This window comes from Macaca thibetana, chromosome 14 (genome assembly GCF_024542745.1).
Source record: "Macaca thibetana thibetana isolate TM-01 chromosome 14, ASM2454274v1, whole genome shotgun sequence".
Taxonomy (NCBI): domain Eukaryota; kingdom Metazoa; phylum Chordata; class Mammalia; order Primates; family Cercopithecidae; genus Macaca; species Macaca thibetana.
The window spans coordinates 7,199,220-7,213,217 of NC_065591.1; the positions used below are offsets into that span (position 1 = coordinate 7,199,220).

The window sequence follows — 13,998 nt, forward strand, 5'->3', positions numbered from 1 at the left end:
AATTAGCCGGGTGTAGTAGTGCATGCCTGTCATCCCAGCAACTCGGGATGCTGAGGCGGGAGAATCACTTGAACCTGGGAGGCAGAGGTTGCAGTGAACTGGGATCATGTCACTGCACTCCAGCCTGTGCAACAATAACAAGTTTCCATCTCAAAAACAAAACAAAAAAAAGAATAAATATATATAACTGAAGTATTTACAGATGAAATAATACTATCTGGGATTTCATTCAAGACAACTAAGAGGGAGTAGAAGATAGAGATAAAAGAAGATTTCCACATTTTGATAACTGTTGAAGCTTGGTAATGGGTATATGAGTGTTAATCACACCACTGTTTACTTCATATGTTTAATTTTTCTACAGTAAGTTTTTTAAAGGTTTCTAATTTTAATTACTGTACTTCTAGGAATAAGGATTTAATAGGAAACACAGAAAAACAAATACATAATTGAGCTCTTTGTACTTTTATTTCTAAACTTTTTTTTTTTTTTTTTGAGACGGAATCTCACTCTTGTCCCCCAGTCTGGAGTGCGATGGCGTGATCTCGGCTTACTGCAACCTCCGCTTCCCAGGTTCAAGCGATTCTCCTGCCTTGACACCTGCCCACCACCCCCCCCGCCGCCAGTAGATGGGTTTACAGGCACCCGCCACCACACCTGGCTAATTTCTGTATTTTTAGTAGAGGCGGAGTTTCACCATGTTGGCCAGGCTGGTCTAGAACTCCTGACCTCAGGTGATCCACTCGTCTTGGCTTCTCAAAGTGCTGGTATTACAGGCATGAGCCACCACACCCAGCCTTATTTTTAATGCCCTAAGAAAGTAGATATAGGGTGGGCGCGACGGCTCACGCCTGTAATCCCAGCACTTTCGGAGGCCAAGGTGGGTAGATCACTTAAGGTCAAGAGTTTGAGACCAGCCTGACCAACATGGTGAAACCCTGTCTCTACTAAAAATGCAGAAATTAGCCGGGCGTGGTGGTGCACACCTGTTACTCAGGAGGCTGAGGCAGGAGAATCGTTTGAACCTGGGAGGTGGAGGTTACAGTGAGCGGAGATCGAGCCACTGCACTCCAGCCTGGATGACATAGCGAGACTCCGTCTCAAAAATAAATAAATGAATGAATGAATGAATGAAAGAAATACCATTCAGCCATTAAAAAAGACTGAAATTCTATCATTTTCGGCAACATGGATGGAATTGGAGAATATTAAGTAACATGAAAAAAGCCAGGCACAGAAAGAGAAGTATCACGTGTTCTCACTCAACTATTAAAGAGCTAAAAAGTTGATCTCACAAAGAGAGAACAGAGTGATGGACACCAGAGGCTGGGAAGGGTGTGTACGAAGGGCAAGGGGGTGCATAAAGAGGCTGGTTAATGGGCATGAACATACAGTTAGGAGGAATAAATTCTGATGCTCAGTAGTTAGTAGGGTGACTATAATTAATAACAATGAATTGTAATTTTTTTTTTTTTGAGACAAGTCTCATTCTGTCGCCCAGGCTGGAGTACAGTGGCACGATCTCAGCTCACTGCAAGCTCTGCCTCCCGGGTTCACACCATTCTCCTGCCTCAGCCTCCTGATTAGCTGGGACTACAGGCGCCCACCACCACACCTGGCTAATTTTTTGTATTTTTTAGTAGAGACGGGGTTTCACCGTGTCAGCCAGGATGGTCTCGATCTCCTGACCTCGTAATCCGCCCGCCTCAGCCTTCCAAAGTGCTGGGATTACATGCGTCAGCCACCGCGCCAGGCCAATAACAATGAATTGTATATTTCAAAATAGTTTGAGGGGAGGACTTGAAATGTTTCTATTAAATATTCAAGGTGATAAGATGCCCCAAATACTCTGACTTGGTCATTACAATCTATTCATCTAATAAAGCATCACATGTACCCCCAAAACAATAGGGAAAAATTGTTTCACACATGAAGAAATGGTTAAAAAAAAAAGAGACGGAAGTAAATGGATGGGTATCTTCAGATGTTTGTGTTCCCCAAAATACGAAGTTCAGGAGAGTTCCTAATATTTTCATCAATGAGACAATGTGGCGTGACATTCCAAAGAGAAGGGGATAAACTGAGAAAGTGCCCACGAAGCTAAATGAGTAGTATTTATCAACCTTTGACTTGGGCAAGCATGAGGTAAGAGGCCTGGAGAAAAATTAAGTAATCCATGTAGTAATTAAAATATAGTGTTTTTTCACTAGTTCTACCTAATAAAAAGTGATCCAAATCTATGGTGATACCTCATGACGTTAACCCAGAATCTCTGGTAAGGTTCTTCATAAAGTAGACTCAATAAATAATTGGTGAATTCAATATGCTACTACAGACAGAAAGGTTAATATAAATAAATCAAAAGTATACTTGTAACTTTTTTTTTTTTCTGAGACAAAGTTTTGCTCTTTTTGCCCAGGCTGGAGTGCAGTGGCACAGTCTTGGCTCACCGCAATCTCCGTCTCCTGGGTTCAAGCAATTCTCCTGCTTCAGCCTCCCAAGTAGCTGGGATTACAGGCGCCCACCACTACACCCAGCTAACGTTTTGTATTTTTAGTAGAGGCGGGGTTTCACCATGTTGCCAAGGCTGATCTCAAACTCCTGACCTCAGGTGATCCACCTACCTTGGCCTCCCAAAGTGCTGGGATTACAGGTGGGAACCATTGCGCCCGGCCTACTTGTAACTTCTTTTAAGGTTTTCTTGAGACATCATCTTGCTATGTTGCTCAGGGTGGTCTTCCTGCCTATATTCTTAAATTTGTATAAAACCATGATATTTTTTTTTTTTTTTGAGACAAGGTCTCACTCTGTCACCCAGGCTGAAGTGCAGTGGCGTAATCATGGCTCACTGCTGCCTTGACCTTTCAGGCTCAAGTGATCCTCCCACCTCAGCCTCCCAAGTACCTGGGACTAGAGGTACACGCCATGACAGCCAGCTAATTTTTGTATTTTCTAGAAAGACAGGATTTCACCATGTTGCCCAGGTTAGTCTCCAACTCTTGGGCTCAAGCCTCAAACTCTTCCTGCCTCGGTCTCCCAAAGTGTTGGGATTATAGGTGTGAGCCACCACACCCAACCCACAAACCGTGATATTCTCTCTCAATTGGTGGCACCACCCATCAACCAGGAACTCAAGCTAAGAACACAGGAGTAGGCCAGGTGCGGTGGCTCACGCCGTTAGTCCCAATACTGTGGGAGGCCAAGGTGCACAAATTACTTGAGGTCAGGAGACCAGCCAGGGCAACACGGTGAAACCTGGACTCTACTAAAAAAAAAATATAAAAATAGCCAGGCGTGGTGGCGCTTGCCTATAATCCCAGCTACTGAGGACCCGAGGCAGAAGAATCACTTGAACCTGGGAGGCACAGGTTGCAGTGAGCCAAGATCGGGCCAGCTCACTCCAGACTGGGTGACAGACTGAGACTCTGTCTCCAAAAAAAAAAAAAAAAAAAAAAAAAAGGCAGCAACCTTGCAACCTTTGGGCTAGTCATGATAGCTCATGCCTGTAATCCTAGTACTTTGGGAGGCTGAGGCAGAAGGATCACTTGAGCCTAGGAGTTCAAGACCAGCCTGGGCAACCAATGTAGACAGATCCATCTTTAAAAAACAAAGAGGCTGGGCACAGTGGCTCACACCTGTAATCCTAGCATTTTGGGAGGCCAAGGTGGGCGGATCACCCGAGGTCAGGAGTTCAAGACCAGCCTGGCCAACATGGAGAAAACCCATCTCTACTAAAAATACAAAAATGTGCTGGGCATGGTGATGGGTGCCTGTAATCCCAGCTACTTGGAAGGCTCAGACAGGAGAATCGTTTGAACCTGGGAGGTTGAGATTGCAGTGAGCTGAGATCACGCCACTGCGCTCCAGCCTGGAAGACAAAGCAAGACTCCGTCTCAAAAGAAAAAAAGAAAAAAGGAAAAAAAAACAAAAAACAAAAGAAGTAACCTTTGGTTGGCAGGGGTCCAGGGTATACTTACTTGCCCTGGCTTGGTTAACTGGTGTCACCAGGAAGGATGTAGTAATGGGCCCATTCTGTACTCACTGGGTAGGTTATTTAAATAAGACTTAAGGAGCACAGGGAAAGCCAACAGTCTTCAAAAACTTAGTATGACTGCCTGTGATTCAAAGATACTGCACCTAATATACCATGAGTGGTTTAGAAAAATGTCAGCAAATTCAACTGGCAGGAAATATGAAGAAACAATTTTAAAATAACTTTAAGTTGGGAAGTGTGAAATTAAAGTAGCTACCTCTAGTTAATTTTTTGTTTCCAACAAACAGAAAAACTGCTACAATTCCAATGGTTCTCAAACTTTACCATCTATCAGAATCACCTGGAGAACTAGTTGAAACACAGGCTGTTGAGTCCCCACTGCCAGAGTTTCTGATTCAGTACGTTTGGGGTAGGATCCAAGAATTCCATTTGTTGTTGTTGTTGTTGTTGTTGTTGCTGTTTTTTGAGATGGAAGTCTGGCTCTGTCACCCAGGCTGGAGTGCAGCGGCACAATCTTGGCTCACTGTAACCTCCACCTCCCGGATTCAAGCAATTCTTCTGCCTCAGCCTCCCTAGTAGGTGGGATTACAGGTGCACACCACCACGCCTAGTTAATTTTTGTGTTTTTGGTAGACGTGGGGTTTTGCCATATTGGTCAGGCTGGTGTCGAACTCCTGACCTCAGGTGATCTGCCCACCTTGGCCTCCCAAAGTGCTGGGATTACAGGTGTGAGCCACCGCACCCGGCCAAGAATTCCCTTTCTAACTAATTCCCAGGTAATGTGGTCTGGGGGGCACACTTTGAAACCAACTGGTTTAAATTATTAGAACTAAGAACCTTGTAGGTCAATAAAATACAGCTAGATAACTAACCTATGCTTCCTGATTAGCAATCAAAGGTTCTTATCATTGTTGAAATTCACTTATTATGTTCTCTATATTTTATGTATTTTTCGGACTACACAACACATTTTCGTTCAATTCAATAGACAATTTTTGAGCACTTGAATAAAACATACTCCTTGTCTTAAAGAAATCTACTCTTGGCCGGGCGCAGTGGCTCAAGCCTGTAATCCCAGCACTTTGGGAGGCGGGCGGATCACGAGGTCAGGAGATCGAGACCATCCTAGCTAACCTGGTGAAACCTCGTCTCTACTAAAAAAATACAAAAAACTAGTCGGGGAGATGGCGGGTGCCTGTAGTCCCAGCTATTCGGGAGGCTGAGGCAGGAGAATGGCGTAAACCCGGGAGGTGGAGCTTGCAGTGAGCTGAGATCCGGCCACTGCACTCCAACCTGGGTGACAGAGCGAGACTCTGTCTCAAAAAAAAAAAAAAAAGAAATCTACTCTTACTAGGTAAAAAGAGACTCACGGTCAAATACAGACTTGTGCCACTTAACAGCATTTCAGTCAACAACTGTATATGTGACAGTGGTCCTGTAATATTATAATACTATAGTTTGGCCGGGTGTGGTGGTTCACGCCTATAATCCCAGCACTTTGGGAAGCCGAGGCAGGCGAATCACAAAGTCAGGAGACAGAGATCATCCTGGCCAACATGGTGAAATCCCATCTCTACTAAAATACGAAAATTTAGCTGGGCATGGTGGCGCATGCCTGCAGTCCCAGCTACTTGGGAGGCTGAGGCACTTGAACCTGGGAGGCAGAGGTTGCAGTGAGCTGTGATCGCGCCACTGCACTCCAAACTGGGTAACAGAGCGAGACTCCGTCTCAAAAAAAGAAAAAAAAACCAAAAAACTATAGTTTTAGTGTGCCTTTTCTATGTTTAGGAAAACACAAATACATATACTTGTGCTAAAATTCCCTACAATATTCAATATAAAGTAACATGCTGTACAGGTTTGTAGCCTAAGAGTAACAGGCTGTATCACATTGTCTAGGTGTGTAGTAAGCTATGCCATCTAGGTTTGTGCAAGCATATTCTCTGATGTTTGCATGACGAAATCGCCTAATGACACATTTCTCAGGACACAGCCCCAACATTAAGCAACACGTAATACAAAGTAACTGGTCCCACAACAGAAATACATATAAAGTATCCCTGGGAATATAAAGGAGGAGAATGCAAGAGAAAGTCAATCTCTGGGAGCCCTGGAGGGTAATTAGGAACTTACCCAGAAAAAAGAACGAGGCTGCAGAAAGAGCATTTTAGATATGAACATTCATAGGAAACAAAACAAAACATTAAGCACCTAATAAAGCATTACATCAAACATGGTGATGAAATGGTGAGAAAAGACACGACAGCAGCCTTTAATGATGTGTATACCCTAATAGTGAAACAATCAAACAATAATCCAAAGAAATATAAAATGGTAACTTTGGTAAGTGCTACACATAAGCAGTATTCTATACTATAAGAACTTGCAACAAGCCGGGCACAGTGGCTCATGCCTATAATCCCAGCACTTTGGGAGGCCAAGGCAGGCAGATCACTTGAGGCCAGGAGTTTGAGACCAGCCTGGCCAACATGGTGAAACACCTACCAAAAAATACAAAAATTAGCTGGGCATGGTGGCACACGCCTGTAGTCCCAGCTACTCGGGAGGCTGAGGCAGAAGAATTGCCTGAACCCGGGAGGCAGAGGTTGCAGGGAGCCGAGATCATGCCACTGCACTCCAGCCTGGGTGACAGAAGACGACTCCATCTCAAAAAAAAGAAAGAAAGGAAAAAAAAAAAAAAGAAACAAACTAATTATGAAAGTAGCCCGGCCGGGCACGGTGGCTCATGCCTGTAATCCCAGCACTTTGGGAGGCCGAGGCGGGCGGATCACAAGGTCAGGAGATCGAGACCACGGTGAAACCCCGTCTCTACTAAAAATACAAAAAAAAAATGAGCCGGGCGCAGTGGCGGGCGCCTGTAGTCCCAGCTACTCGGGAGGCTGGGGCAGGAGAATGGCGTGAACCCAGGAGGCGGAGCTTGCAGTGAGCCAGGATCGCGCCACTGCACTCCAGCTTGGGTGACAGAGCAAGACTCCGTCTCAAAAAAAAAAAAAAAAAAAAAAAAAAAAGAAAGTAGCCCAGAGCTGAGGTGGGAAGACCACTTGAGCTCAGGAGTTTAAGACCAGCTTGCGAAAACAGTGAGACCCCATCTCTTTAAAAAAAAAAAAAAAAGTCTAGTGAGCAAGACAAAGGTAACTGGACAGTCTCAAGGGACATTAACAGTCAGTTCCTCTTTTCACTAATGACTAGAGTAAGTGGGGCAATTAGATACAGCAAATTCTTAGTCCCTGACTTCCCTTCTCTGACTGTATTCTGACCACTACCTTCCCAATAATAATTTACAGTATTACTATCAGCATGTAACCACTGAATGAAATGAATTAATTTTATTACATTCTACATTGTTGTCATGATATCATGCATTATTAACTAACCAGTAAAATAAAGAGTCGCAATGATTTAAATCGTATCATGCTATCATGCTTTTTTTTTGAGATGGAGTCTGCAACCTTTGTCTTCCAGGTTCAAGCGATTCTTCTGCCTCAGTCTCCCAAGTAGCTGAGATTACAGGTGCCTGCCACCACGCCCGGCTAATTTTTGCATTTTTTTTTTGAGACGGAGTCTCACTCTGTCACCCAGGCTGAAGTGCAGTGGCGCGATCTCGGCTCGCTGCAAGCTCCGCCTCCCGGGTTCACGCCATTCTCCTGCCTCAGCCTCCTGAGTAGCTGGGACTACAGGTGCCTACCACCAAGCCAATTTTTTGTATTTTTAGTAGAGACGGGGTTTCACCATGTTGGCCAGGCTGGTCTCGAACTCCTGACCTCAAGTGATCCACCCGCCTCGGCCCCCTCAAAGTGCTGGGATTACAGGCGTGAGCCACCATGCCACCTGGCCATAAACTTCCTATTTTATATCCAGTTAGATATCATGAGAGAAAGAGAGAAAAAATTATGAGGACTCAGAAAAACAGGTTTCCTTCAAAACACAGTATTTCAAATGGACTTTAGAGGATGAAAACTAGGGTAGGGACTGAGAGACAGGGTATCACATGTATGTGGAAAAAAAACAAGTGGGCAGCTTGGTTTGACTGGAACATGTGACAGTCAACTGGGGCCTGAGTATCAGGCTAAGGAGTTGGGGTCTACAATGGCAAACCCTTTAAAGTTAACCAAGCACTTAGAAACTATTTCCGGCCGGGCGCGGTGGCTCACGCCTGTAATCCCAGCACTTTGGGAAGCCGAGGCGGGCGGATCACAAGGTCAGGAGATCGAGACCACGGTGAAACCCCGTCTCTACTAAAAATACAAAAAATTAGCCGGGCGCGGTTGTGGGCGCCTGTAGTCCCAGCTACTCGGGAGGCTGAGGCAGGAGAATGGCGTGAACCCGGGAGGCCGAGCTTGCAGTGAGCCGAGATCGCGCCACTGCACTCCAGCCTGGGCGACAGAGCGAGACTCCGTCTCAAAAAAAAAAAAAAAAAAAAGAAACTATTTCCAAATAGTGAGTTGTGTTTTTTGTTGTTGTTGTTTTTTAACAGAGAGTCCTGCTCTGTCGCTCAGGCTGGATTGCGGTGGCATGATCTCTGGTCACTGCAACCTCCACCTTGGCTCACTTCAAGCTCCGCCTCCCAGGTTCACGCCATTCTCCTGCCTAGCCTCCCGAGTAGCTGGGGCTACAGGCACCCGCCACGACGCCTAGCTAATTTTTTTGCATTTTTTTAGTACAGACGGGCTTTCACCGTGTTAGCCAGGATGGTCTCGATCTCCTTACCTCATGATCCGCCCACTTTGGCCTCCCAAAGTGCTGGGGTTACAGGCATGAGCCACCACACCCGGCCCCAAACAGTGAGTTTTCTTTTCACTATTCCACAAATGAAAAAGTTCATCAAGGTTAAGTAATACTATAGAGTTTATACGCTGAAATTCAAAAGCAGATTTCATGAACCGAAGTCCAGTGTCCATCCCACACCACTAGTGACTTTACAGAGTGGGAAAGTCACAGAAGATGGAAAGACCATAATCAGAACCTTGAAAGCACAACATAAGAAATAATAGAAGGCCAAGCGCGGTGGTTCAAGCCTGTAATCCCAGCACTTTGGGAGGTCGAGGCGGGTGGATCACGAGGTCAGGAGTTCGAGACCAGCCTAGCCAAGATGATGAAACCCTACAAAAATTAGCCAGGCATGGTGGTGCGTGCCCATAGTCCCAGCTACCCAGGAGGCTGAGGCAGGAGAATCGCTTGAACCTGGGAGGCAGAGGTTGCAGTGAGTCAAGATCGCACCACTGCACAAAACTCTGTCTTAAAAAAAGACAAACAAAAACAAATTAAGAAATAATAGAAAAGTCCAGGCACATGGGCACCTGTAGTCCCAGCTACTCGGGAGGCTGAGGCAGGAGAATGGCGTAAACCCAGGAGGCGGAGCTTGCAGTGAGCTGAGATCCGGCCACTGCACTCCAGCCTGGGCGACAGAGCGAGACTCCGTCTCAAAAAAAAAAAAAAAAAAAAGTCCAGGCACAGTGGCTCACGCCTATAATCCTAGACTCTGGGAGGCCAAGGCAGGCAGACTGCCTGAGCTCAGGAGTTTGAGAGCAGCCTGGGCAACATGGTAAAACCCCATCTCTACTAAAAATACAAAAAATTAGCCGGGCGTGGTGGCGTGCACCTGTAGTCCCAGCTACTCAGAAGGCTGAGGCAAGAGATTTGCTTGAACCTGGGGGGCGGAGGTTGCAGTGAGCTGAATCGCATCACTGCACTCCGGCCTGGGGGAGAGCTAGACTCTGTCTTAAGAAAAAATAAATAGATAACAGAAAAGATACCTGAGGCCAGGGGCAGTGGCTCACACCTGTAATCCCAGTACTTTGGGAGGCCAAGGCAGGCGGATCACTTGAGATGAGGAGTTCGAGACCAGCCTGGCCAACATGGTGAAACCCAGTATCTATTAAAAATACAAAAATTAGCCAGGCATGGTGGCATGCACCTGTAGGCCAAGCTACTCAGGATGCTATGGCAGGGGAATCACTTGAACCTGGAAGTCAGTGGTTGCAGTGAGCTGAGATCTCACCACTACACTCCAGCCTGGGCAACAGAGCAAGACCCCTTCTCAAAAAAAAAAAAAGACCCAATCATATGCCAGTAAGCCCTTCCTTAGGCCCAGAATCATACCCAATTAACTACTCAACAGTTCTACTGTGACATTTCACAAACATTCACATTCAACCTTTTCAAACTTTCTCAAAACTGAACTTATGCTCCTTTGCTCAGTCCCCAAACCTGCTCTTCTTTCAGTGTACCCTATTTCAATAAAAGAACTGTATTATAAGCCATGCACTAGGAAAGCTTGGGAGTCATACTTATATTTACCTCCTTTACACAGACCCTCAAAACATTCAATGAAAAGTCTTATGATTCTATTTCATATATATTTCTCAATCATAGAATCAATCATAGACTCTCCATCACAGAATCAATCTCCTCTCTAATTCTGCCAGCACTCAACCATACCACATCACTATCTTACCTGAACCAATACAGTAGCCTCCTAACATCTCCCCAAATCTATTCTTGCCCTCTCCCTGACGTTGGTCCAAACGCATTACTACTCTGCTGAACTTCTGCCTTCCCAATGGCTTCAGGATAATGCCCTATTTGATCTGACCTGTCTACCCTGTCAGGATTTTAACTCTCTCCTCTACTTAGGTCTCTTCAGTTACAATGGCTTTTTGGTGTTTTGTTTAGTTGGTTGGCAGGTTTCTCAAACATGTCTAATTCTTTCCAACCTTAAAAGTTTCTGCATGTGCTAATCACTCTTCATCTTTGCCTGGTTACCTCCTAGTCACCCTTCAGGTCTCAACTTCAAAGGCTTTCTCAGGATTCTCTGATGTTTCTACCCACTACTGAAGGCTAGATTAGCTCACTCTATCATATACTCTCATTGAAGCCTATGTTTACCTTCGTAGCCCTTTGTGTAACTATAATTAACATTACTAGCATTTGTTTAATGTCTGACTTTTCCACCAGACCAGAAGCTCCATGACAGAGGGACCATATCTGTCTCATCCATTACTGTAAGCCAGAGCTCTACATGGTATGTGGACATGGTTAAATGCTCAGTATTATTTTTTCATTCCTACCTTTGGGCTTTGCATTGCCTGTTCCCTATACCTAGGGCCCCAGATCTGGTCCCTGGAGCCCTTGAACGTCACAAGATTGGCTGTTCATCACTCAGGTCTCAGTACAAAACGCCACCTTCTCAAGAAGCCTTTCATTGATCACTCAATCTCAAGGAATTCTCCATCCTACAAGTATCTCATCATCCTTGTAATTTCTTCAAAGCACTCAGCATTATCTGAAACCACAGCATTTGGAAGACCCAAATAAAATGCTTAGCACAACATAAGCACTCAACAAACATTTGTTTAAGTGAATGAATCTCCTGAATGAGAACAGATGACTTGGGAAACACCCTGAATTCATCAGCAAAACATTTATAAACTATGTCCCAGCAAAGTTGATGAAGAGGCAGTATAGCTTAGTATACTCTGGAATCACCAGACTGTTTACTTTGAATCCTGGCTCTGTCCTTTACCTGGATAACCTGAGACACTTAACTGCACTTTGGATCTGTTTCCAAAACTGTAAAATGGGAATCAAAGAATCCATTTCAAAGGGTTCTTGAGAATTAAATTAGTGGGTATATGGAAAATGCCAGTACCAAGCACACAGTATACATTTGATTGATGTGTGCTATTATCCGTGAGATTGGGCTTTTATCTCCTAGTTTCAAATCTGCAGTTGACTTTTCCTTTACCTTATCCCCCAAAAAAGGTTTCTGGCCTGGTGAAAAAGTCAGATATTAAACAAAAATACTTACACTAGTAATGTTAACTATAGTTACACAAAGGCTACAAAGGTAAACACAGAATGTAATGGAAGTATATGACAGGGTGAACTATCTAGAATCTACCCTTCAGTCATGGGTAGAAACATCAATGCATAGTTCTACAGGGTGTGCACCGTTGAACTCCAAGGGCGTCTTTATTCACATAGATTAAGATACGTGAATGGCAACTTTTGGGATTATCCAACATGTAGCACTGTCCACAAGTTCTGGCAACCCTAAGAATGGTGATATTCAGAAGACTAAGATGGTGATGACCAAAAGACTAAAACGACAAAAAGACACAAGAGACAAAGAAGTACTGTGGAAACTATAAAACTACTATAAAATGATCACTACCATTTATGAATATATATTATCTTGAGATCACTTTCAGAAACAAGTTGGCCAGATTACTGCCTTGACACACAAAAAAGTTCCTAACGTCTGTGATCCAGGATCTAAAGAGATGAATTAAGGCTGAGGACTACAACCAGCTCATGAGGCAGTTTTTCAGAGTGATCGTGCAGCCTTCAGCCACAGGGCAATTAAAAATATTTTAACATTTGCTCACAACAGCACCACAACTTTTATCTCATTTCCCTATCCTTCAAAGAGAGTATCAAAAGGAACTCTGCACCGGGCGTGGTGGCTCACACTTGTAATCCCAACACTTTTGGAGGCCGAGGCAGGTGGATCATGAGGCAGGTGGATCACAAGGTCAAGAGATCGAAACCATCCTGACCAACATGGTGAAACCCCGTCTCTACTAAAAATACAAAATTAGCTGGGCATGGTGGTGCATACCTGTAATCCCAGCTACTCGGGAGGCTGAGGCAGGAGAACCGCTTGAACCCAGAAGGCGGAGGTTGTGGTGAGCCGAGATCGCGCCATTGCACTCTAGCCTGGGCAACAAGAGTGAAACTCCGTCTCAGGGAAAACACACACACACAAAAATCTGATCTGCTGTAGCTTAATGATTGATGCCTAGACAGTGAATGCTTACGTTACCAAAATAAGTTGATCTTTGAGTATGTTAAAAAGAGTAAAGAAAATATGCAACTGGGTTGAGAATTGTCATGACCATGAAGTTAGTTTTGTGAAAATTCAACAACAAAAAAAGGGCTTCATGCTTACTTTTGCCAAGCATGATGTGGGAAACACAATGTGAGGCTGCTTTTGAGATGTTCTGTTAGATTTATCTAAAATTTAAGGCTGGGCAAGGTGGCTCACGTTTGCAGTCCCAGCACTTTGGGAGGCTGTAGCGGGTGGATCACCTGAGGTCAGAAGTTCAAGACCAGCCTAGTCAACACGGCGAAACCTTGTCTCTACTAAAAATATAAACATTAGCTGGGTATGGCGACGCATACCTGTAATCCCAGCTACTCAGGAGGCTGAGGCAGGAGAATCGCTTGAACCCAAGAGGCAGAGGTTGAAGTGAGCCGAGATCGCACCACTACACTCCAGCCTCGGCAATAGATTGACTCTGTCTCAAAAATAAGTAAATAAATAAAAATTAAAAAAATAAAATTATAAAATGAGCACTAGATAATTAGGATGGAAACACACAACCTGGGTGTTCCCCTTTATATCAGGGTTTGTCAACCTTGTACTATTGACATTCTGCATCTGTTAATTCATTGTAGTTAGGGCTGTCCTGTGCACTGCAGATGCTTCAGCAGCATTCCTAGCCTCTACTCATTAAATACCAGTAGCACTACCCCAGTCTGACCATCAGAAATGTCCACTGCTAAATGTTTCCTTGGGGGCAAAATCATCCCCAGTTAAGAATCTGCTTTAAATAAATCTTCTAGTATCTCCAAGTGTCTAAAGCCTCATCCACTCATATTCTCTCCTCACAGTTGCAAAAAATCTTTCCCCCGGTCTTCCTGGTAATCCAAGCTAAATCCCAAAGCCTACCTTAACATTTCATTTGTCTTTGCCTCCAAAATCCTCAGAAAGCATGCTGTACAACTTTGACAAGGACAGGTCAGTTTGTTTAAAACCACAGCTGGTGCTGGGCATGGTGGCACACGCCTGTAATCCCAGCACTTTGGGAGGCCGAGGCAGGAGGATCACAAGGTCAGGAGTTCGAGACCAGCCTGACCAACATGGTGAAACCCCGTCTCTACTAAAAATACAAAAATTACCTGGGCATGGTGGTGCACGG

General features: G+C 44.6%; 1 protein-coding gene across 3 annotated transcripts in view; it reads right to left on the reverse strand.

The window, feature by feature from the left end:
* The window catches only part of KDM2A (lysine demethylase 2A), a 152,797-nt gene that overhangs the window by 123,389 nt on the left and 15,410 nt on the right, over nucleotides 1-13,998 (reverse strand). The window contains exons 4-5 of one of the 3 annotated variants that reach the window (XM_050756586.1): nucleotides 13,199-13,314; nucleotides 12,636-12,733 (exon numbers count right to left, since the gene is read on the reverse strand). The exons of the other annotated variants lie outside the window; for them this stretch is intronic. The gene's annotated coding sequence lies outside the window, so the exon portion shown is untranslated. The remainder of the gene's footprint in view (nucleotides 1-12,635; nucleotides 12,734-13,198; nucleotides 13,315-13,998) is intronic. 3 annotated transcript variants of the gene reach the window in all.